The sequence below is a fragment of the Coregonus clupeaformis genome, chromosome 1 (assembly GCF_020615455.1).
Source record: "Coregonus clupeaformis isolate EN_2021a chromosome 1, ASM2061545v1, whole genome shotgun sequence".
Taxonomy (NCBI): domain Eukaryota; kingdom Metazoa; phylum Chordata; class Actinopteri; order Salmoniformes; family Salmonidae; genus Coregonus; species Coregonus clupeaformis.
The window spans coordinates 54,144,124-54,171,002 of record NC_059192.1 but is presented as its reverse complement, the minus strand read 5'-3'; the positions used below and the strand labels follow the sequence as shown (position 1 = coordinate 54,171,002).

Genomic DNA, 26,879 nt, shown 5'->3' with positions numbered 1-26,879 from the left:
TTCATGAGCGGATGGTCAGGGGGCCGGAACATAATTACAAATAATTTGTAGACTAAATTGACCGCAACATTTCGAAACAGATATAATATTTGACTAAAACCTAATAATTTCAAACCTTACTTGCATTTGTATACGATCACATATATCTTTCTACTATGTGTGGGAATTCTTTGGAACAGATTTCCTAAATTAAAATCACTTGGAGCTGATTTGCTGGTGTTTTTAGTCTTTTGTGTCCAGCAATAAAAAATGTACTATATATATATATATATATATATATATATATCATACATATACAGTGGGGGAAAAAAGTATTTAGTCAGCCACAAATTGTGCAAGTTCTCCCACTTAAAAAGATGAGAGAGGCCTGTAATTTTCATCATAGGTACACGTCAACTATGACAGACAAAATGAGATTTTTTTCCAGAAAATCACATTGTAGGATTTTTTATGAATTTATTTGCAAATTATGGTGGAAAGTATTTGGTCAATAACAAAAGTTTCTCAATACTTTGTTGTATACCCTTTGTTGGCAATGACACAGGTCAAATGTTTTCTGTAAGTCTTCACAAGGTTTTCACACACTGTTGCTGGTATTTTGGCCCATTCCTCCATGCAGATCTCCTCTAGAGCAGTGATGTTTTGGGGCTGTCGCTGGGCAACACAGACTTTCAACTCCCTCCAAAGATTTTCTATGGGGTTGAGATCTGGAGACTGGCTAGGCCACTCCAGGACCTTGAAATGCTTCTTACGAAGCCATTCCTTCGTTGCCCGGGCGGTGTGTTTGGGATCATTGTCATGCTGAAAGACCCAGCCACGTTTCATCTTCAATGCCCTTGCTGATGGAAGGAGGTTTTCACTCAAAATCTCATGATACATGGCCCCATTCATTCTTTCCTTTACACGGATCAGTCGTCCTGGTCCCTTTGCAGAAAAAACAGCCCCAAAGCATGATGTTTCCACCCCCATGCTTCACAGTAGGTATGGTGTTCTTTGGATGCAACTCAGCATTCTTTGTCCTCCAAACACGACGAGTTGAGTTTTTACCAAAAAGTTATATTTTGGTTTCATCTGACCATATGACATTCTCCCAATCCTCTTCTGGATCATCCAAATGCACTCTAGCAAACTTCAGACGGGCCTGGACATGTACTGGCTTAAGCAGGGGGACACATCTGGCACTGCAGGATTTGAGTCCCTGGCGGCGTAGTGTGTTACTGATGGTAGGCTTTGTTACTTTGGTCCCAGCTCTCTGCAGGTCATTCACTAGGTCCCCCGTGTGGTTCTGGGATTTTTGCACACCGTTCTTGTGATCATTTTGACCCCACGGGGTGAGATCTTGCGTGGAGCCCCAGATCGAGGGAGATTATCAGTGGTCTTGTATGTCTTCCATTTCCTAATAATTGCTCCCACAGTTGATTTCTTCAAACCAAGCTGCTTACCTATTGCAGATTCAGTCTTCCCAGCCTGGTGCAGGTCTACCATTTTGTTTCTGGTGTCCTTTGACAGCTCTTTGGTCTTGGCCGTAGTGGAGTTTGGAGTGTGACTGTTTGAGGTTGTGGACAGGTGTCTTTTATACTGATAACAAGTTCAAACAGGTGCCATTAATACAGGTAACGAGTGGAGGACAGAGGAGCCTCTTAAAGAAGAAGTTACAGGTCTGTGAGAGCCAGAAATCTTGCTTGTTTGTAGGTGACCAAATACTTATTTTCCACCATAATTTGCAAATAAATTCATAAAAAATCCTACAATGTGATTTTCTGGATTTTTTTTCTCAATTTGTCTGTCATAGTTGACGTGTACCTATGATGAAAATTACAGGCCTCTCTCATCTTTTTAAGTGGGAGAATTTGCACAATTGGTGGCTGACTAAATACTTTTTCCCCCACTGTATATATATTGTGACGTCACGAGAGGCTACACAGCTTTCAGCGGGATTGCTCAAGTAGTGCAAGGAGCCCAGGTTCAATCAAAACAAGGATTTTATTAAAGGTCTTGGGAAACTAACGAAATTATAACACAATTCTGTTCTCTTGTGGCTCTTTAAGGGTTAACAGTTCAAGGATGTCTCTTCCACATCCAAAAGCATAACTCTCACTCGCTCAAATAACTTTTCCCCAGTCTTCCTGTATTCCACGTTGCAGCTAGTGGCCAACCCAGCAAAACGTCCTTCCAAATGTCCCACGCGTATTTCCACAGGTGCATATATCCAAAGGTGAGTATTTCCCAAAGGTAAGTATCTCCAAATCCTTATATTCCTCATGGAAGTGGACGTGCAGCACTCTTGTCCTCCAGAGAGCCCAGCTTGGAGACTGTGTCTCTTCACCCCCCCCACACACCCCCTCAGTGTGTCTCTTCCCTTCCCAAACCTTCAGCTCATCAGCTCCTCATTTGTTTCAGCTGCGTGGGAAGATTGGCCATAGAGGGGTGGAGTTCCCGACCATACCAGCAGATGGAGCCATAGCTGTCTGGGTTTGCAGCCACCTCAGGGGGATGTAACGTCCCTCCAGGACACAGCCTCTCGTGACATCACAATATATATACACATATACAGTACCAGTCAAAAGTTTGGACACACCTACTCATTCAAGGGTTGTTCTTTCTTTTTACTATTTTCTACATTGTAGAATAATAGTGAAGACATCAAAACTATGAAATAACACATATGGAATCATGTAGTAACCAAATAAGTGTTAGACAAATCAAAATATATTTTTTATTTGTGATTCTTCAAAGTAGCCACCCTTTGCCTTGATGACAGCTTTGCACACTCTTGGCATTCTCTCAACCAGCTTCATGAGGTAGTCACGTGGAATGCATTTCAATTAACAGGTGTGCATTGTTAAAAGTTAATTTGTGGGATTTCTTTCCTTCTTAATGCGTTTGAGCCTATCAGTTGTGTTGTGAAAGGTAAGGTTGGTATACAGAAGATAACCCTATTTGGTAAAAGACCAAGTCCATATTATGGCAAGAACAGCTCAAATAAGAAAAGTGAAATGACAGTCCATCATTACTTTAAGACATGAAGGTCAGTCAATCCGGAAAATTTCAAGAACTTTTAAAGTTTCTTCAAGTGCAGTCGCAAAAACCATCAAACGCTATGATGAAACTGTCTCTCATGAGGACCGCCACAGGAAAGGAAGACCCAGAGTTACCTCTACTGCAGAGAATACGTTTATTAGAGTTACCAGCCTCAGAAATTGTAGCCCAAATAAATGCTTCACGGAGTTCAAGTAACAGACACATCTCAACATCAACTGTTCAGAGGAGACTGTGTGAATCAGGCCTTCATGGTCAAATTGCTGCAAAGAAACCACTACTAAAGGACACCAATAAGAAGAAGACACTTGCTTGGGCCAAGAAACACGAGCAATGGACATTAGACCGGTGGAAATCTGTCCTTTGGTCTGATGAGTCCAAATTTGAGATTTTGTGAGACGCAGAGTAGGTGAACGGATGATCTCCGCATGTGTGGTACCCACCTTGAACCACGGAGGAGGAGGTGTGATGGTGTGGGGGTGCTGGTGACACTGTCAGTGATTTATTTAGAATTCAAGGCACTCTTAACCAGCATGGCTACCACAGCATTCTGCAGCGATACGCCATCCCATCTGGTTTGCGCTTAGTGGGACTATCATTTATTTTTCAACAGGACAATGACCCAACACACCTCCAGGCTGTGAAAGGGCTATTTGACCAAGAAGGAGAGTGATGAAGTGGTGCATCAGATGACCTGGCCTCCACAATCACATGGCACCCTTTCAGAGTCAAATTCCTGTTTATGCAAATGTATTTGGCGAATAAAGCTGATTCTGACATGTTAACCTGAGTTTAGCTGGTTTATCATATGTCAGTTTAAATTATATTATTTGGGACTGGTTATGTACTGGATGAACTGTAGCAGGTAGCATATTCTCCCCTTGGTGTCTTCATATAATTCAAAATCCTCCATGTGCTGTATGTGTCCTTAGGCTTAAATATCAACCTGGTCTCTGAGCATTTTGTATTATTCTGTATGTAAATCTTTGACACTCCATTTAGTATGATACTGTATGTTACGTTTCGTATGGTATGTATTAATTTGTGGATGTCCATCACCCATTTCGTATGATATATTACGAATTACAATTCGTATTATATGTTAAGAATTTGCAAAATGTACAATATGTTACGAATTTTCAAAACGTATGGTATGTTACGAATTCCTACTAGATGGCTAATGTTAGTTAGCTGGCTAACGTTAGCTATTCTAGAGGTTAGGGGTTAAGGTTAGTGTTACTTTTAGGAATGCTGAAGTTGTCCGTGATGAGATTCGAACTCACAACCTTTGGGTTGCTAGACATTCGCATTATACGCCCACCCTACTTTAATTTTTGCCTTAAGTAACCATCTGTCTCATGTAACCATACCAAACATAACATATGACACTAATTTATTTGTCCGGGATTTACCTTTACTATGTTACGTCTAGTCTATGAGACCAGGCTGTAAATATTGGCTCCTACCTGCAATTAGTGGACTTGTTTTATGGTGTCTGCTATGACTGTCGGCTTTTGTTTTAGACAAACGTTGCTGGCTAAAAAGTAATAAGCTAGCTAACTTTAGCAAGTATATTACACTCAACTCAAGGTATAAATAGTATACCTATTATAATTTATTTCCCAATTCATTTAGTTATCAAACTTCTGGGTTTCCCAAGTCGTTCAGTGCTGACTGCTCAAACCGGGTAGCTAGCTAAACAGACGGCTCTGCAGTGCATCACAAACAGAAGGCTCGTAATAGCAACACTGGACTGGCCAATGGCAGGAATTTCTTTGTTCACGTTCACTGGAGTGATGAACGAACTATCTAAGGTTTCTAGACACGCACCCGCCTTTAAGCCCGACCCCATCAGCCTGAAATCTAAAAACCCAAAGGTGCCAAGACATGAGAGAGAGCGAGAGAGCAATTTGAGAGCAAAAACCAAGCCATGAGGTTGAAGGAATTGTCCCTAGAGTTCCGAGACAGTATTGTGTTGAGGCACAGATCTGGGGAAGGGTACCAAAACATTTCTGGAGCATTGAAGGTCCCCAAGAACACAATGGCCTCCATCATTCTTAAATAGAAGAAGTTTGGAACCACCAAGAATCTTCCTAGAGCTGGCCGCCCGGCCAAACTGAGCATTCGGGGGAAGGGCCTTGGTCAGGGAGGTGACGAAGAACCCAATGGTCACTCTGACAGAGCTCCAGAGTTCCTCTGTAGAGATGGGAGAACCTACCAGAAGGACAACCATCTCTGCAGCACTCCACCAATCAGGCCTTTATGGTAGAGTGGCCAGACGAAAGCCACTCCTCAGTAAAAGGCACATGACAGCCCACTTGGAGTTTGCCAAAAGGCACCTAAAAGACTCTCAGACCATGAGAAACAAGATTCTCTGGTCTGATGAAACCAAAATTGAACGCTTTGGCCTGAATGCCAAGTGTCACGTCTGGAGGAAACCTGGCACCATCCCTATGGTGAAGGATGGTGGTGGCAGCATCATGCTGTAGGGATGTTTTTCAGTGGCAGGGACTGGGAGACTAGTCAGGATCGAGGGAAAGATGAACGGAGCAAAGTACAGAGCGATCCTTGATGAAATCCTGCTCCAGAGCACTCAGGACCTCAGACTGGGGCGAAGGTTCACCTTCCAACAGGACAACGACCCTAAGCACACAGCCAAGACAACGCAGGAGTGGCTTCAGGACAAGTCTCTGAATGTCCTTGAGTGTCCCAGCCAGAGCCCGGACTTGAACCAGATCGAACATCTCTGGAGAGACCTGAAAATAGCTGTGCAGCGACACTCCCCATCCAACCTGACAGGGCTTGAGAGGATCGGCAGAGAAGAATGGGAGAAACTCCTCAAATAAAGTTGTGCCAAGTTTGTAGCGTCATACCCAAGAAAACTTGTGGATGTAATCGCTGCCAAAGGTGCTTCAACAAAGTACTGAGTAAAAGGTCTGAATACTTATGTAAATGTGATATCTGATTATTATTTTTTTGTTGTTGTTTTTTTAAACCTGTTTTTGCTTTGTCATTATGGGGTTTTGTGTGTATATTGATGAGGGAAAAAACTACAATTTAATCAATTTTAGAATAAGGCTGTAATGTAACCAAATGTGAAAAAAGTCAAGGGTCTGAATACTTTCCGAATGCACTGTATATAGACAGGTGTGTGCCTTTCCAAATCATGTCCAATCAATTGAATTTACCACAGGTGGACTCCAATCAAGTTGTAGAAACATCTCAAGGATGATCAATGGAAACAGGATGCACCTGAGCTCAATTTCGAGTCTCATAGCAAAGGGTCTGAATACTTACACTACCGTTCAAAAGTTTGGGGTCACTTTGACATTTCCTTGTTTTCGAAAGAAAAGCAAATGTTTTTGTCCGTTAAAATAACATCAAATTAATCAAAAATACAGTGTAGACATTGTTAATGTTGTATGTTAATGTTTTTCCATTATCAGCTACCATCAGTCATGTGTTCAATGGCACATTGATTTTGCTAATACAAGTTTATCATTTTAAAAGGCTAATTGATCATTAGAAAACCCTTTTACAATTATGTTAGCACAGCTGAAAACTGTTGTGCTGATTAAAGAAGCAATACAACTGGCCTTCTTGAGACTAGTTGAGTATCTGAAGCATCAGCAATTGTGGGTTCGATTACAGGTTCAAAATGGCCAGAAACAAATAACTTTCTTCTGAAACTCGTCAGTCTATTCTTGTTCTGAGAAATTAAGGCTATTCCATGCGAGAAATTGGCAAGAAACTGAAGATCTCGTACAACGCTGTGTACTAATCCCTTCACAGAACAGCGCAAACTGGCTCTAACCAGAATAGAAAGAGGAGTGGGAGGCCCCGGTGCACAACTGAGCAAGAGGACAAATATATTGAGAAACAGACGCCTCACAGGTCCTCAACTGGAAGCTTCATTAAATAGTACCCGCAAAACACCAGTCTCAACGTCAACAGTGAAGAGGCGACTCTGGGATGCTGACCGTCTAGGCAGAGTTGCAAAGAAAAAGCCATATCTCAGACTGGCCAATAAAAATAAAAGATGGGCAAAAGAACACAGACACTGGACTTTTTCTTTGCAACTCTGCCTAGACGGTCAGCATCCCGGAGTCGCCTCTTCAAGGAAAGTATGAAGGGGAGATGGACGGCTATGCGATAGTATGAAATTGACAATCATTAAAATAAAAACAAAAACATGCAACATGTCCGTAGCCTATTTATCAGCGTTGATTAGTCTAGAAATTAAGAAAAAATTATGTATCAAATTATACCATGCTAGGTTTGTTGACTGCTGTTGAATAATTAATTGTCAGACACATCCAACCTTTTTTTTTAAGAATACAGATTTTATTTATTTACTAGCAAGCAATAAAAACGTGCATTGTGTAAAAGAAAATCTGCACATCAAGTGCCATAGCCTATAAGCTAGGGCTTCTACACACCCACGCATCTAGCGGTTTTGCTGCTGGAGCATCAAATGACAGTTGGAAAGAGGAGGAGATGTAGACTGTTAAATAGACAGACTAAGCAAAACAATTGCTTATAATCATTAGTAAATATTCAGGCTATTAGGTAAAGCTTATCTATATGAAAATAAAGTCAATAAAAAAAAAAGTTTTCCAAAAATGTATGTAGGCCTATATAAATGTTTTTGACAGTTATTTTATTTTCATGACAGTCTTCATCCATAACGGTCAGTTACACGGTTATTCAATTACCAGTCACAGCCTTAGTCTCGCTCTCTCTGTCTCTCGCTTTCTCTCTCTCTGTCTCGCTGTGTGTGTCGAGGGGGTGGGGGAGGAGAGTATGACAGAGTGAAAGAGGCGCATAGAGGTGCAAGAGGTGTCAGGTTGTTTAAACTGATGTGGCCAGGGGAGTGGGGTGGAGGATTGGGTCTGTCTGAAAAGACCCTCAAATTAAGCCATGTGTCTTCCTAACGGAGCCCTGTACGTTTCCATTGCTCCCCCAGCCTTCGCTCTCAGAGTGACCATCCCATAATAGATGGTGAGATGAAGCCTGCTGGCTGAGATGATGGCCTACCTATTACCATAAGAACAAAGGGGGAGGCTATTGTCAAGGGGAGAAGAGAAATCGAAAAGCCTATGGCGCTCTCATTTCATCGCCCTCTCCCTCTCTCTGGTCAAACTCCCCATCATGCACTCACGACTCATCCCTCTCTCTCTTTCTTTTTCTCTCTCTCTAAATGATTTCCCTTGTTCTGTCTCAAGGGGCTCAATTCTGTTCACACTTAAATGGATCAATTATGGATGTTCTATCAGTGTTACACTGCCTTCAGAAAGTAGTCATACCCCTTGACTTTTTCCACATTTTGTTATGTTACAGCCTGAATTCAAAATTTATTAAATATATTCATTTTCTCACCCATCTACACACAATACCCCATGATGACAAAGTAAAAACATGTTTCTAGACAATTTTGCTAATTTATTGAAAATGAAATATCTCATTTACATAAGTATTCACACTCCTGAGACAATACTTCGTAGAGGCACCTTTGGCAGCGATTACAGCTGTGAGTCCTTCTGGGTAAGTCTTTTAAGAGCTTTACACACCTGGATTGTGCAACATTTGCCCATTATTATTATATAGTTTTTGATTTTCAAGTAGATTTAAGTCAAAACTGTAACTCGGCCAGGAACATTCACTGTCTTCATGGTAAGCAAGTCCAGTGTAGATTTGGCCTTGTGTTTTAGTTTATTGTCCTGCTGCAAGGTGAATTCATCTCCCAGTGTCTGGTGGAACGCAGACTGAACCAGGTTTTCTACAAGGATTTTGCCTGTGCTTATCTCCATTACATTTCTTTTTTATCCTGAAAAACTGACGCCCTTAACGATTACAAGCATACCCATAACATGATGCAGCCACCACTATGCTTGAAAATATGGAGAGTAGAACTCCGTAATGTGTTGTATTGGAATTGCCCCAAACATAACACTTTGTATTTAGGACAAAAAGTGAATTGCTTTGCCACATTTTTTACAGTATTACTTTAGTGCATTGTTGCAAACAGGATGGATGTTTTGGAATATTTTGTACAGGCTTTCTTCTTTTCCCTCTGTCAATTAGGTTAGTATTGTTGAGTAACTACATTGTTGTTGATCCATCCTCAGTTTTCTCCTATCACAGCCATTAAACTCTGCAACTGTTTTAAAGTCACCATTGGCCTCATGGTGAAATCCCTAAGCGGCTTCCTTTCTCTCCGGCAACTGAGTTAGGAAGGACTCCTGTATCTTTGTAGTGACTGGGTGTATTGATACACCATCCAAAGTGTAATTAATAACTTCACCATGCTCAACGGGATATTCAATGTCTGCTTTTAGAATTTTTACCCATCTACCAATAGGTGCCCTTCTTTGTGAGGCATTATAAAACCTCCCTGGTCTTTGTGGTTAAATCTGGGTTTGATATTCACTGCTTGACTGAGGGACCTTACATATAATTGTATGTGTGGGGTACAGAGATGAGTTAGTCATTCAAAAATCAGTATTATTGCACACAGTGAGTCCATGCAACCTATTATGTGACTTGTTAAGCACATTTTTCCACCTGAAATCAAATCAAATCAAATCAAATTGTATTGGTCACATGCGCCGAATACAACAGGTGCAGACATTACAGTGAAATGCTTACTTACAGCCCTTAACCAACAGTGCAAAATAAAACAACAACAAAAAAAGTGTTGAGAAAATAAAGAGCAGAAGAAAAATAAAATAACAGTTGGGAGGCTATATATACAGGGGGGTACCGTTGCAGAGTCAATGTGCGGGGGCACCGGCTAGTTGAGGTAGTTGAGGTAATATGTACATGTGGGTAGAGTTAAAGTGACTATGCATAAATAATTAACAGAGTAGCAGCAGCGTAAAAAGGATGGGGTGGGGGGGCAGTGCAAATAGTCCGGGTAGCCATGATTAGCTGTTCAGGAGTCTTATGGCTTGGGGGTAGAAGCTGTTGAGAAGTCTTTTGGACCTAGACTTGGCACTCCGGTACCGCTTGCCGTGCGGTAGCAGAGAGAACAGTCTATGACTAGGGTGGCTGGAGTCTTTGACAATTTTGAGGGCCTTCCTCTGACACTGCCTGGTATAGAGGTCCTGGATGGCAGGAAGCTTGGCCCCAGTGATGTACTGGGCCGTACGCACTACCCTCTGTAGTGCCTTGCGGTCGGAGGCCAAGCAGTTGCCATACCAGGCGGTGATGCAACCAGTCAGGATGCTCTCGATGGTGCAGCTGTAGAATTTTTTGAGGATCTGAGGACCCATGCCAAATCTTTTCAGTCTCCTGAGGGGGAATAGGCTTTGTCGTGCCCTCTTCACGACTGTCTTGGTGTGTTTGGGCCATGATAGTTCGTTGGTGAAGTGGACACCAAGGAACTTGAAGCTCTCAACCTGTTCCACTACAGCCCCGTCGATGAGAATGGAGGCGTGCTCAGTCCTCTTTTTTTTCCTGTAGTCCACAATCATCTCCTTTGTCTTGGTCACGTTGAGGGAGAGGTTGTTGTCCTGGCACCACATGGCCAGGACTCTGACCTCCTCCCTATAGGCTGTCTCATCGTTGTCGGTGATCAGGCCTACCACTGTTGTGTCGTCGGCAAACTTAATGATGGTGTTGGAGTCGTGCCTGGCCATGCAGTCATGGGTGAACAGAGAGTACAGGAGGGGACTGAGCACGCACCCCTGAGGGGCCCCCGTGTTGAGGATCAGTGTGGCAGATGTGTTGTTACCTACCCTTACCACCTGGGGGCGGCCCGTCAGTCCAGGATCCAGTTGCAGAGGGAGGTGTTTAGTCCCAGGATCCTTAGCTTAGTGATGAGCTTAGAGGGCACTATGGTGTTGAATGCTGAGCTGTAGTCAATGAATAGCATTCTCACGTAGGTGTTCCTCTTGTCCAGGTGGGAAAGGGCAGTGTGGAGTGCAATAGAGATTGCATCATCTGTGGATCTGTTGGGGCGGTATGCAAATTGGAGTGGGTCTAGGGTTTCTGGGATAATGCTGTTGATGTGAGCCATGACCAGCCTTTCAAAGCACTTCATGGCTACAGACGTCAGTGCTACGGGTCGGTAGTCATTTAGGCAGGTTATCTTAGAGTCCTTGGGCACGGGGACTATGGTGGTCTGCTTGAAACATGTTGGTATTACAGACTCAGTCAGGGACATGTTGAAAATGTTAGTGAAGACACTTGCCAGTTGGTCAGCACATGCTCGGAGTACACGTCCTGGTAATCCGTCTGGCCCTGCGGCCTTGTGAATGTTGACCTGCTTAAAAGTCTTACTCACATCGGCTACGGAGAGCGTGATCACATAGTCATCCGGAACAGCTGGTGCTCTCATGCATGCTTCAGTGTTGCTTGCCTCGAAGCGAGCATAGAAGTGGTTTATTTCGTCTGGTAGGCTTGTGTCACTGGGCAGCTCGTGGCTGTGCTTCCCTTTGTAGTCTGTAATAGTTTTCAAGCCCTGCCACATCCGACGAGCGTCAGAGCCAGTGTAGTACGATTCAATCTTAGTCCTGTATTGACTCTTTGCCTGTTTGATGGTTCGTCAGAGGGCATAGCGGGATTTCTTATAAGCGTCCGGGTTAGAGTCCCGTTCCTTGAAAGCGGCAGCTCTACCCTTTAGCTCAGTGCGGATGTTTCCTGTAATCCATGGCTTCTGGTTGGGGTATGTACGTACGGTCACTGTGGGGACGATATCATCGATGCACTTATTGATGAAGCCAGTGACTGATGTGGTGTACTCCTCAATGCTGTCTGAAGAATCCCGAACATGTTCCAGTCTGTGCTAGCAAAACAGTCCTGTAGCTTAGCATCTGCGTCATCTGACCACTTTTTTTATTAACCGAGTCACTGGTGCTTCCTGCTTTAGTTTTTGCTTATAAGCAGGAATCAGGAGGATAGAGTTATGGTCAGATTTGCCAAATGGAGGGCGAGGGAGAGCTTTGTATGCATCTCTGTGTGTGGAGTAAAGGTGGTCTAAAGTTTTTCTTTGCTTTGGTTGCACATTTAACATGCTGGTAGAAATTAGGTAGAACGGATTTAAGTTTCCCTGCATTAAAGTCCCCGGCCACTAGGAGCGCTGCATCTGGATGAGCGTTTTCCTGTTGATTTATGGCCTTGTACAACTCATTCAGTGCAATCTTAATGCCAGCATTTGTTTGTGGTGGTAAATAGACAGCTATGAAAAATATAGATGAAAACTCTCTTGGTAAATAGTGTGGTCTACAGCTTATCATAAGATACTCTACCTCAGGCGAGCAAAACCTCGAGACTTCCTTAGTATTTGATTTTGTGCACCAGCTGTTGTTTACAAATATACACAGACCGCCACCCCTTGTCTTACCGGAGTCAGCCGTTCTATCCTGCCGATGTAGCGTATAGCCCGCTAACTGTATGTTATCCATGTCGCTCGTTCAGCCACGACTCGGTGAAACATAAGATATTACAGTTTTTAATGTCCCGTTGGTAGGATAACCGTAATCTTAGGTCATCCAATTTGTTATCCAATGATTGAAGATTGGCTAATAGGATTGATGGAAGAGGCAGTTTACTCGCTCGCCGTCGGATCCTTACAAGGCACCCCGATCTACGTCCACGATATCTCCGCCTCTTCCTCACGCGAATGACGGGGATTTGGGCCTTGTCGGGTGTCTGTATGATATCCTTCGCGGCCGCCTCGTTGAAGAAAAAATCTTCGTCCAATACGAGGTGAGTAATCGCTGTCCTGATATCCAGAAGCTCTTTTTGGTTATAAGAGACGATGGCAGAAACATTATGTACAAAATAAATTACAAATAACGCGGAAAAACACACATAATAGTACAATTGGTTGGAAGGCTGTAAAACGGCAGCCATCTTCTCCGGCGCTGTTGGAACCTATTTAGGCTTGCCATAGCAAAGGGGTTGAATACTTTTTGACTCAAGACATTTCAGCTTTTCATTTTTAATTAATTTGTAAAAATATCGAAAAACACAATACCCCATAATATAAAAGTGGAATTATATGTAGGGGTCCCCGGCTCAAATGTTTAAGCCCAAACCGATCCAAATTAAGCATGCACAGGTCAGAAAACGTATTCAAACGTTATAGATCTCCAGTTCACAGTTTTTTTCCTCATATTGTTTTATTCTGAAAATACCTCTTATCTGTTGTGACTTCATTGAAGCGTCCTCTCCTTCAGTTTGGTAGCCTATTGAACTTTTATGAATGTAACTGTGTATGACTGTCAGATAAGTGCGCACAGTGCGGGAGACACAGCTGCTTGCGCCAACGAGAGGTAGGCCTGCCCGTTATTCTAATAGGCTATTCGTACATCTGGCACCTTCATCATTCAGATGCTTGTAAAATGGCTTTCGCAATGTCGAATCATAGGCTTTATCAGTTGTGTGACAACCAATGCTGGGTTAACTAATGCGGTGTAGAAAATTGTGTTTTACCCGAGTTGTGTAGCCTACTGGATTGGACGCAACTCACATCCAACTGCTGATTGGGGTTTTCAATCATTCAGATTTTATTTAGGTTGTTCAGGCACTCTATAAGACAGTTTTGCTTTAAACAGTCAGTGTATATGGTCGTTTTTACATGAACAGGTTAGGACCCTAATTTCATAAAGGACAGCAATCATTTCGCATTCATTGGTCGGAGCGGGAGAAGCTCTCTGTAAAATTCTTAACAGTCTAAACCATTCACTTTCGAGACTGGGGTAAAATCCAAAGCTGCATTATGTTAATTGGCTAAATGCCATGCTGATTTAATCAGTGGGTGATGGTTTTTTCAGATAAAAAGTGGGAGGACTAAAAGCATACATTTCCCCCACCCCTAATCTGATAGTGGGGTGGTAGATGGTCAGTCTGCGCAATGGCTCAGCTCAGGTCCAGCTACAGAGGCCCAGCTCCTGAGCTCCCATCAGCAGCAGATATTAATTTAAAATAGAAAATGAATGTTCATGCAAAAATGTTAGTGCATCGAATTGTATCGAACCCAAATCGCATCAATTCGTTCCCGAATCAAAACGAATCTCACTGATTCAGTTCAAACTAGAACGTATCATTCCTGTATATTATCGGAGCCCATGCATCTAGATGCGTATCGAATCGTTAATGAAAGTAGAGATGCACATCCCTACAAACTCCCCATCATATACTCCTCCACATTACTTGTCTTTGAAATTCTGATTTATGATTCGATAATTTTTCCACAAATTGAAATTCAATTCCAGTTGAACTTCGGAAGTGATATCACTGTGGATTCAATTAATTAAAATCCATATCCACCAGAAAGGAATGGTAAAATGGTACAATAGTTTTTCTTTCTCTGAGTTGAATGTTTTGAAATGGCATGGAGTTACGTTCATATACCTGTGTCGAGAAAGATGACTGTGCTTTTTCATTGCACATTGAGGTTCTGAACCCCAAATAAATCATCTCTGAAAACATCCTCCTACATCTTGAGGAGGGAAGGGGTATAGGCAGCACACATCATAGATAACCAGGAGTCGTACACATACACACTCAGATGAGATTTTACACACAATCAATACTGCCTACAGGTTAATGTTTAATCTCTCTCTCTCTCTCTCTCTCTCTCTCTCTCTCTCTCTCTCTCTCTCTCTCTCTCTCTCTCTCTCTCTCTCTCTCTCTCTCTCTCTCTCTCTCTCTCTCTCTCTCTCTCTCTCTCTCTCTCTCTCTCTCTCTCTCTCTCTCTCTCTCTCTCCTCTCTCTCTCTCTCTCTCTCTCTCTCTCTCTCTCTCTCTCTCTCTCTCTCTCTCTCTGATGCACCTGCAGGCAGAGCTGCAACGAGTTCTACTGCTGCACCATTCAGCGATGAGGACATCTTTGGTCCAATGGTGTCCAACCCTCTGCCCTCATCCAACAACACTCAGGTACCAACTCCCACCTCTCCCTCTAGAGCACGTGTCAAACTCATTCCATGGAGGGCCGAGTGTCTGCAGGTTTTCACTCCTCCCTTGTACTTAATTGATGAATTAAGGTCATAGAGTATAGTCTAAGCATCGTACAGAGATGGGAAGAGACGAGCTGGCATTCTCAGCTCTCACCAGTCCGAGAACAGATGTGTGAGAAAGGGAAGACAATTGTTTAAATTAAACATTTGTCAATGAGGTGTGTTTGAGAGGTGCCACAGTTATTCCAACACCCATACCTTCGTCCCCATTCACCTCTCCCATATTCCCTTGGCTCTCTCCTGCCGACACACACAGAACATGGATCTCCCCTCTCTCGTTACATGGCTCACAGCACACGCCAGCTACACGCCACCTGGGAGCACGCCAACCCAGTACACGTCACAGTCCTGACTCTGAGCATGAAGAACAATTATGGCTGGTTGGTTCCACAACCTCCAACCACCACTGCTAGCCTGGTACCTACCCCCTCCTTTCTCTCTCTCAGCCCCTTCCTTCATCCCTAAACCCCTCTCCTCCCTCCATCCCTCACTCATCCCCACTACCCTCCATCCTCTCCTCCATCTGCTCTCCACCCCTCTCCTCCCTCCATCCCTCACTCATCCCCACTACCCTCCATCCTCTCCTCCATCTGCTCTCCACCCCTCTCCTCCCTCCATCCCTCACTCATCACCACTACCCTCCATCCTCTCCTCCATCTGCTCTCCACCCCTCTCCTCCCTCCATCCCTCACTCATCACCACTACCCTCCATCCTCTCCTCCATCTGCTCTCCACCCCTCTCCCTCCATCCATCCCTCAACTCCTCTCCTCCCTCCATCCCTCCTTCCAACATCCCTCCTTCACTCTCCTTCGTTTCCCATCCCTGTCTCACCCTCCCTGCCTCTATACCGTGCATCTAGGACACACTCAATACATTTGCACTGCTTGCACGTGGAATGAATCCGGACACACAAAGAAAGAATACACATGAATACACACATCACTTACCTACTAGCTGCCCATTATTATTTTGTGCTACGGGTTTGAGCTGTGGTGCATACACACATGCACACATGCGCACACACATATACACACACACACACACACACACACATGCATACATACAGTACCAGTCAAAAGATTGGACACACCTACCTCATTCCAGGGTTTTTATTTTTGCTATTTTCTACATTTTAGAATAATAGTGAAGACATCAAAACTATAAAATAACACATATGGAATCATGTAGTAACCAAATAAGTGTTAAACAAATCAAAATATATTTTATGTTTGAGATTCTTCAAAGTAGCCACCCTTTGCCTTGATGACAGCTTTGCACACTCTTGGTATTCTCTCAACCAGCTTCATGAGGTAGTCACCTGGAATGCACTTCAATTAACAGGTGTGCCTTGTTAAAAGTTAATTTGTGGAATTTCTTTCCTTCTTAATGCGTTTTAGCCAATCAGTTGTGTTGTGACAAGGTAGGGTTGGTGTACAGAAGATAGCCCTATTTGGTAAAAGACCAAGTCCATATTACTTTAAGACATGAAGGTCAGTCAATCCGGAAAATTTCAAGAACTTTTAAAGTTTCTTCAAGTGCAGTCGCAAAAACCATCAAGCGCTATGATGAATCTGTCTCTCATGAGGACCGCCACAGGAAAGGAAGACCCAGAGTTACCTCTGCTGCAGAGGGTCAGTTCATTAGAGTTACCAGCCTCAGAAATTGCAGCCCAAATAAATTCTTCACAGAGTTCAAGTAACAGACACATCTCAACATCAACTGTTCAGAGGAGTCTGCGTGAATCAGGCCTTCATGGTCGAATTGCTGCAAAGAAACCACTACTAAAGGACACCAATAATAAGAAGAGACTTGCTTGGGCCAAGAAACACAAGCAATGGACATTAGACCGGTGGAAATCTGTCCTTTGGTCTGATGAGTCCAAATGTGAGATTTTTGGTTCAAACCACCGTGTCTTTGTGAGATGCAGAGTAGGTGAACAGATGATCTCTGCATGTGTGGTTCCCACCGTGAAGCATGGAGGAGGAGGTGTGATGGTGTGGGGGTGCTTTGCAGGTGACACTGTCTGTGATTTATTTAGAATTCAAGGCAAACTTAACCAGCATGGCTACCACAGCATTCTGCAGCGATATGCCATCCCATCTGGTTTGCGCTTAGTGGGACTATCATTTGTTTTTTAACAGGACAATGACCCAAAACACACCTCCAGGCTGTGCAAGGGCTATTTGACCAAGAAGGAGAGTGATGGAGTGCTGCATCAGATGACCTGGCCTCCACAATCCCCCGACCTCAACCCAATTGAGATGGTTTGGGATGAGTTGGACCGCAGAGTGAAAGAAATTCCACAAATTAACTTTTAACAAGGCACACCTGTTAATTGAAGTGCATTCCAGGTGACTAACTCATGAAGCTGGTTGAGAGAATGTCAAGAGTGTGCAAAGCTGTCATCAAGGCAAAGGGTGGCTACTTTGAAGAATCTCAAATATAAAATATATTTTGATTTGTTTAACACTTTTTTGTTACTTCATAGTTTTGATGTCTTCACCATTATTCTACAACGTAGAAAATAGTACAAATAAAGAAAAACCCTTGAATGAGTAGGGTGTGTCCAAACTTTTGACTGGTACTGTACATACATACATACATTAGACAGCATTGAGCTGCTTTCCCTCAACTATAAAACAGGATTTTGGGATGCTCTGCTAACTCTGAATATGTCAATTATAAAAATGCGATTACAGCTCTTCATGATCTGGGATTTCTGTTATCCACAGCTTTTCAACCAAGCATGCCTTTTTCTCTCTGAATATTCTGGAAAAACTGGAGGCTGGAGCGAGGGAAGAGAAATATGGATGGAGATGGAGAGAAATAGAGTGTGTGTTGTCCCACAAGTCGGTTATTAGACGTTCAATCTGTTCCCTCTCTCTTTCTTCCCTGGCCAGGTTTATGCCGTGTTCAGTACAATAACACCCCTGCCCCTCCATACACATACAGACACATTCCGTACACAAAGACACACACACACACACACACACACACACAAAAACCTTCTGTCTGTTGGACACATTGCTCAGTAGGATTGTCGACTGCAGATGGTGTTTCAGAGGGGGATAGTGTGAGTGTGTGCCTGCCTGTGTGTGTGTGTGTGCATGCATGTGTGAGTGTGTATGCAGTCTGCCAGATTTGGGCTGGCTGGAACACACGCTGCTAGTGTTTGTGGGTCTGAGTGTAGAAGTGTATGAATACTGACACAGTGGGAAATGGCTGTTGGATGGAAATGCCACTTCTAATTCACAGCTTTGTGGGGAATCAACAGAGGGGAATATAATATGGATACTGGAACACAGTGTGCTACAGTGGGAGCCCAGCTATGCACAGATCTGTGTGCGTGTGTGTGTTGTTGTGTACCTGACTGTGTCCACTATAAGGACAGTCCCTGCTTTTTCTTCCTCTTCAATCTATTTATTCCCTCCACATTGACCAGACACACACCCCCCTTCCTCCCTCTCTCTCATCCTCTCTCTTCTACTCCCACTTCACTAATGATCCAGAAGGCAGTCAGACAGAAACACAGATCCAACATTAGGAAAACGCTCCTCATTGGGCCACATGCAAATGCCTGGCTATTTATAGAACATTGATACATATTTCAACACTCCAGAGCCGCCTGCTTGTCACCTTAATCGGTCTCTGCCCTAATACAGTGCAAATGGACCCAACTAGTGTATGTGTGTGTATCCCAGTGTATGTGTGTGTTTGTGTGTGTACTCAGACAGTAGAAGGTCATGGATTTAAGTCCCTGCTCCAATTACACATTGTGTGCTTAATCACCACTGTGTGTGTGTGTGTGTGTGTGTGTCTGCTTGTGTCTGTATCGGATGTCTGTCTCAGTCTTTGTGTTTGTACAAGGGCATGTGTACAGGTGTGTGTCTGAGTCACTGCTCGTCTACTTCGCTCTGTTCATTCCCTCCTTTTTTTCAAGCTCCCTTGTTCCCCAGTCAAAGGGACTGCAGAGAGATGGGCGAGCAGCACTGCCTGCTAAGCAGCCGAATGCCACAACACACAAAGCCTTTCCTGTGGCATGTTTGTGTGTGTGTGTGTGTAAAGCTCAGTAATCACTCATAACTTCTCTCCTGTCTCACCTTATCTTATTCATCAGCTCACTCCCTCTTTCTTCTTTCTCGCTCCTCTCTTTCTCTCCTCTCATTTCACCTGTACTCTCCCCTTTGCCTCTCGTCCTCTCTGCAGCCTCTACCTTAGCCCTCCCTGCCTACACAAATGCGCCTTTTCATATATTCCGGCACCTTTTTACCATCCCCATCCATTAGACTTAATGGGTGTCTGTGTGGGAAGGTATGTTTGTGTTTAAAATGTTTTTATAAAGGGTGTGTGTCTTCTCATGCTCAACCTCTCTCGCTCTATTCATCTCTCTCTTCTGCACCAGTCTAATTAATATCATCCATCTCACTTAAGGTGACAACACCTCTTCTTTTTCTCTGCCCCATCTCTCTCTCTCCTTTAAGGGCTGCCTGTCAGTCGTACTACCTCTACCTTGTGTGTGTATGCATGTACAGTACCTAGTTAAAGTCTACAGGCCCTTGCACAGTCTTGACATTTTGCTGCCTTCAAATTCAATCTAAAAAGGGATCAAATTAGATTTTATTTCTTACAGATCTACACAACCTACTCCACAATTTCAAAATGAACGAAAATTATAGAACATTTTCCAAAGAAATAAAATACAAAAAAAGATGTCTTGATTGTGTATGTCTTCACATCCCAGAGGTAATACTTTGGCAGCCATTAGAGCTGTGAATAATTTTGAATAAGATTCTACAAACGTTGTGCAACTCCTAGTGCAACATACACTGAGTGTACAAAACATTAAGAACACATTCCTAATATTGAGTTGCACCCTCCCTTTTGCCCTCAGAACAGACTCAATTCGTGGGGGAATGGACTCTACAAGGTGTCGAAAGCATTCCACAGGGATGCTAGCCCATGTTGACTCCAATGCTTCCCACAGTTGTGTCAAGTTGGCTGGATGTCCTTTGGGTGGTGGACCATTCTTGATACACACAGGAAACTGTTGAGCGTGAAAAACCCAGCAGGGGTACAGTTTTTGACACAAACCGGTGCACCTGGCACCTACTACCATACCCCTTTCAAAGGCACTTAAATATTTTGTCTCGCCCATTCACCCTCTGAATGGCACACACACAATCCATGTCTCAATTGTCTCAAGGCTTAAAAATCATTATTTAACCTGCCTCCTCCCCTTCATCTACACTGATTGAAGTGGATTTAACAAGTGACATCAATAAAGGATCAAAACTTTCACCTGGATTCACCTGGTCAGTCTATGTCATGGAAAGAGCAGGTGTTCATAATATTTTGTACACTCAGTGTATAACCATTGTTTTTGTCAAGATTGCTCAAGAATTTGCTTGAGAATATTGTCTCTGATTTTCAAGCCAATTTAAGTCAGGGCTGAGACTGGACCATTCGGGAACACTCAGCACCTCTTGGAAAGCCATTCTGGTGTGTCTTTGAAGTGAACATTTGTGTAATTGTCCCACTGTATTCATTTTTTTTTTATCCCAGGGTTAGGTTGAAGCGGGTTTTCCTCTCTTCTTACCTGGCCTTTGCTCCTTTCATATTGATTTTGATCCAGACAAACTCCCCCATCCCTGCCAGTGACAATCATACCCATAACATGATGCTGTTACCACAATACGTGAAAATACAGAGGGTTTCACTCTGTGTTGTATTGGATTTGACCCAAACCTGTTGTTTTAAATTTTGGCCAAAAAGTGCATTTCTTTGTCGTGTTGTCTTGCAGTCTTACTTAACGGCCTTGTTGCAAACAGAATGGATGATTTAGAGTGGCTATTTTAGCACAGGCTTAATTCTTTTCACTTTGTCATACAGGCCAGTGATGTGGAGTGAATGCAATGTTGTTGATCCTCTGTATTTTCAAGTATTGTGGTGGCAGCATCATGTTATGGGTATGCTTGCCACCGGCAGGGACCGGGGAGTTTGTCAGAATCAAAATAAATATGAAAGGAGCAAAGCCCAGGTAAAAGGTTAGAGGAAAATCCGCCGTAGTCTTCTGAAAACCCTGGGGTAGAGTTGTATTTTTCAGTGGAACAATTATACTCATTTTAATGCCAAAGACAGACACATCAGAATGGCTTTCCAAGAGGTGTTGAGTGTTCCTGAATGGTACAGTCCCTGTCCTGGCTCAAATATGCTTGAATATCTGAGGTTTGAATATTGCTGTTCATCAATTATTCCCAACCAAATTTACTGAGCTTGAGCAATTTTGACAAAAACAATGGATATGTTGCCATAATAGTTGTGCAAGGTTGGTAGAATCTTATAAAAAATTATTCACAGCTGTAATGGCTGCCAAATGTGCTTCCACCAAGTATTATCTCTGGGGTGTGAAGACATACGCAATCAAGACTTCTTCGCTTTTTATTAATTTGGAAAATGTGGAGTTTGTTGTGTACGTCGGTAGGACAAAAATCTAATGTAATCCCTTTTTCGATTGAATTCTAAGGCATCAAAATGTGAAGCAAGGAGTGTGTACACTTTGCTAATATATGTGTGTTGGTGCATTCTGCTCATGGTTGGCTTCAATAAATCAATTTGGTCACACACACACCCATTGTCTCTGATGTTCCTATGTGTTGTTCTGTCCCTCCAGGCCCTCTCCAGTGCAGTCCCAGGTGCCCCAGCACTAGCAGCATCAACAGGGGTATCGGGGGGTGCAGCTGCCCCCCAGGCTGATCTGGACCTCTACAGTGAGAAGAACAGCAGCGCCAAGACAGAGGAGGGGACCAAGAAACTCCTCTCCAAGGACTCCATCCTCTCGCTCTACAGCAACACTACCGTCAGCCAACAGCCTGCTGCCCCAGGTAAAAAACAGAAATATCACATTTACATAAATATTCAGACCCTTTATTTGGGGAGTTTCTCCCATTCTTCTCTGCAGATCCTCTCAAGCTCTGTCAGGTTGGATGGGGAGCGTCGCTGCACAGCTATTTTCAGGTCTCTCTAGAGATGTTTGATCGGGTTAATGTCCGGGCTCCGGCTGGGCCACTCAAGGACATTCAGAGACTTGTCTCGAAGCCACTCCTGCGTTGCCTTGGCTGTGTGCTTAGGGTCGTTGTCCTGTTGGAAGGTGAACCTTAGCCCCAGTCTGAGGTCCTGAGGGCACTGGAGCAGGTTTTCATCAAGGATCTCTCTGTACTTTGCTCCGTTCATCTTTCCCTCGGTCCTGACTAGTCTCCCAGTCCCTGCCGCTGAAAAACATCCCCATAGCATGATGCTGCCACCACGATTCTTCACCGTATGGATGGTGCCAGGTTTCCTCCAGACGTGACAGTTGGCATTCAGCCAAAGAGTTCAATCTTGGTTTCATCAGACCAGAGAATCTTGTTTCTCATGGTCTGAGAGTCCTTTAGGTGCCTTTTGGCAAATTCCAAGTGGGCTGTCATGTGCCTTTTACTGAGGTGTGGCTTCCATCTGGCCACTCTACCATAAAGACCTGATTGGTGGAGTGCTGCAGAGATCCTTCTGGAAGGTTCTCCCATCTCCACAGATGAACTCTAGAGCTCTGTCAGAGTGACCATAAATAAGATATTTCTGTTTTTTAAATAAATTTGCAACAATTTCTAAAATAAAAACTGTTTTTGCTTTGTTATTATGGAGTATTGTGTGTAGATTGATGAGGACAAATATTTATTTAATCCATTTTAGAATAAGGCTGTACCGTAACAAAATGTGGAAAAAGTCAAGTGGTCTGAATACTTTCCGAATGCACTGTAGTACATACACAGTAGTGTGAACCTATTCTTTATGTAGTGTTGCTGCAGCAGAAATCTAGTGGAGGTAACCTTGAGGATGTATTGTCTCTGCTGATATTAAGTGTTGACCCAAATGCTTTCCCTTTCTGCATGTACTTGTACTTGTGCGTGTGTGTATCCTCTCCTCCAGCTGCTGCTATGTATATGGGCCAGCCTCAGATGCAGCAGTTCCCCAGCCAGCCCTCCGGCCAGCCTAACTTCCAGGCTTTCCTAGGACTGTGCGAAGCTATGCCACCCACCACCATGATGGGTGGGGTTATGGCCCAGGGAGGAGGAGCCATGATGGGCCAGAGCTCTGGCATGATGGTCGGCATGGCGATGCCCAACGGTTACACGGGCATACAGCAAGGCATCATGGGACCTCAGGGCGGAGCTATGCCAACTGGGGCGGGGGCAGGGGCAGGGACTCCCCAGATGTACGCTGCCATGCAGCAACAACAACAGCAGGGCCAGTGGAATATGAACCAGGTAACTAACACACACTCACATCAGTGATGCAGCAACGGCAGCTGCAAAAGTACCAGTTGGGAATGGACCAGATAAAACACACATACACACACACTGTGGGTGAACACGGGGGAACTTCTCTACTCATTCTTCTCCCCCGTGTGTGTCCCTGTTCCCTTATCCGACCGCTGTGTGTGTGTGAGCTCTTGTCATTTTCCTGACGACTGCAGGAGGTTAATGAGAGATCATAAATCACTGTGCTCCCACTGACAACATACACACATACACACACACCAAACACAGACACACACACAAACTCTGCCTCTGTCAAGTACATGATATGATCGGTCGTGTGTGTACTGTAATGGCTTCAGGGCATGCTGTTGGGCTTCAACCTTTGGTGGATTGGGAGGGATGTGGGGGGGGCTACTCCGAAGTGCTCTGGAGTCATTAGGCTTGTCTGTGCTACACACAAACACACACGTAGCTCACACAAGCCTGATAGTTCTGCTTCTGCAGGTGCATGAAGCAGGGTTTCCTTTAGGAAAATGTAGCACCGGACATTTGACCGGCATAATTTTAAATTACCGGACCCATACGCATTGGGTGCGTAACCTAATTAGGGTGTGTACCCACAGTGCTCAGAATGACAGAAATCACATTTAGAATATGGTAATTCATATTAACAGAACATGCAAGTCGAGGATGCAACGATGTGCAGTTCTTCTTACCGAATTCTGTTGTGCACTTTGAACATGAACTGTCCACATTTACTTTTCCTCAGCCAACAAGACGAGTAACGAACAGCAAAATCACTAGCCTATTTAAATCTACTATAGTAGAAAAGTTTAGGCTACATATTCCATTCATCAGCTTGTCGAGAAAGAAATAGCCTATTCCAAACAGACTCTGGGACGATGATAGATCCCAAATTCATACAACCGGTAGGCTACATAAAAAAAAAGTTTAAAAGCTATGAGTCTGATGCAACAGATCAGAACGTTTAGCTTAAAATGTTAATAAACTATTATTTCTTCACATTATAAGCGCAGCAATGTACACAATGCAGTAGGCTACGTGTGAATGTTCGTTCCGTAATGGAATTAACGGGAAAGCACCATCATCAAAAGGGCACTGCACAGGCAAGCGGTTTCATGTGACATAGATGAAAATATCCGTTAGAAATTTTGATCTAATAGGCTACTTTGAAGCAAGGTAAGACATGCCTCATAATAGGCATTAAAACGTTCGGGTTTCAAACAATTAGTAAGTATATGTTTAAAAAATGCATACTACCTCCAGCTCATTGCAAAGTGGTGTGTGACGTGCTGATGAAGCCTGCCTTCCTTTCGCGTTTGATGCCACGTTCAAGACAACTGGGAACTGGGGGGAAAAAATAGCTTGGACTGGGAAAAATCGCTTTGAACAATCATTCAACTTGGAATTCCAACTCGGGAACTCGGGCCTCTTTCTAGAGCTCCGACTTTCTGAGCCGAAGATCACTGACGTCATGATTTTAACTCTTATTTTTCTGAGTTCCCAGTTGTCTTGAAAGCACCACAAGATGCTGCAGCAGCAGCTTTTGCGTTTGTCTGACAGATGTTCCACTCAAAGACTCTGTATCTGTATGCTGTATGCATGTGATAAATAAGATACACAACGAATATACTGTGTACACGTGCCAATGTAATTCCACAAAATTATGCAAATTAACCTATAGACCGATAAGCATGACCAGTCAAATGTATTTACATCGACTGGTATTTCCATCAATGAATAGGCTAGAAAGCATTATTTCGCAATGGAATTTATTTATTTATCGGCTTTTCAAAAAAAAAAATCGGACAAAAGCCGGCTATTTCCGGCAAATGGAAACCCCTGGCATGAAGGTAAATTTATAATGGTTTGGAACTGGACAGGAGGTAAGAGAGGAGAGGGGGGAGGAGAGCAGAGCAGAGGAGAGATCGGGAAGGGGGAATGGATGGGAGTGAAATAAAGGAGATGGACTGAGAAGTATAAAATAGAGAAGGAGGGTATACTCTGGTCCTTTATACATGCAGTAAGGGAATAACGTCTGCTGTGTTAAGCAGGTTGTTGCTGTCATTCTAGAATTCTTTAACTGGGTTTGTCCAACCCTTTAACCTTTCTATGTTTTCTCTGCCCTGCCCCCCTCTCTCTCTCTCTCTCTCTCTTGTTCCCTCCCTGTCTCTGTGTCTCTCTGTCACTCTCCCTCTCTCTGTTTCTCTTTATCTCCCTCACACACCATTTATCTTTCCCTCCTCCCATCTCTCTCTCAGATGACCCAGCAGATGATGGGCATCGCCATGAGTGGTAGTGTGGCAGCGCCACCCAGCTTTGTCCAACCAGGTGCTCCCATAGGGGAGGGGGTGGGACCCCCCTCGGGCCAAACCCTCAGCACCCAGCTGTGGAAGTGAGGGAGGGGACGGGGGGAAAATGTGAGAGGGAGGCAGGCTACCATGTCCCCCCCAAATCCCCTCCTTTACCCTCTCCCACCAACCCCAAAACAGGAAACAACACACAGATGGCAATCTATGGACTGCGCCATTGTTCTCCCTCCTCCCCTTTTATCATTCCTTTATAGACTGCCCCTCTCTACCTCTCTCTGTGTGTTGAGGAGGGTCAAAGGGAAAGTGGTGGAGACTCGAGTGAAAACAGACTGGCAGCTGTGTGTCCATATTGCTACATGTGACTTTTACTTTCATCTTCTTTTTACCTTTTTTTATTTTGGTAAAAAAAAAACATATTGGCGAAAGAGAAAAGCTGCTGGACCAATAATACAAGTGTCTAATAATAATAAGATATCATTACCAAAACCGATAGAGAGTAAATATATATTTAAATGGAAGATATGGCTATCATGTTGGTGACCACTCCATCACCCAATCAATCTCATGTGTGTATATTATACTGTACCCTCCCCCTTCCTACCCTCTGGGCACCTGTAGCAAAACATTGTATGATCCAATACTGATAGAGGCCTCCCACCAATCCCCCCCAGTCATGTTGTGTTCTACCATTCTACCATTACTGTGGTGTTTTGTTGTGTGCAGTACAAGAAGAAGCACAGTTATGTTTGATTCACACTATAGAGCCAAGCCTGGTTACGTGTTCACATTAATTGCTAGAACCATGCTGGAAATGACAATGTGAAAAGACAATATCTGAGCCAGCGCAGTATGGTTTGGGTTGGCCATATAGTGTGAATCAGACATTAGTCTGAAGCAAATAAACCTGGAAGACAGTCAATGGAGCAAGGAGCTTACAAGGGATGGGTTTGGGAGGAGACCAGAATGATATGAAGAAAGATATGATAACAGTGACGACATAAAGCTCCAGATGATTAAGGAAGTGGGTTGACATTGGGAGCCTAATGGAGCTGTCAGGGATTGGAACAGTTGGCTCAACGTCATGTGTACTTTACTTCCTGGTCTCTATTATGGCATAATCTCTGTCTAATCCTGCTTTATGTCATTCAATAGATTCTATAGTGGGGAAATAGGAAATCCAAGTGAAGAAATACAATAGGACAAAGGGGAAAATGGACAAACATACACACAAACAGACATTGTGTGGT

At 43.6% G+C, this 26,879-nt stretch overlaps 1 pseudogene; it reads left to right on the top strand.

Annotated features, from left to right (window-relative positions):
* LOC121531488 overlaps nucleotides 1-26,856 on the top strand; it is a 111,639-nt pseudogene extending 84,783 nt beyond the window's left edge.
* The last annotated feature ends 23 nt before the right edge of the window (nucleotides 26,857-26,879 follow it).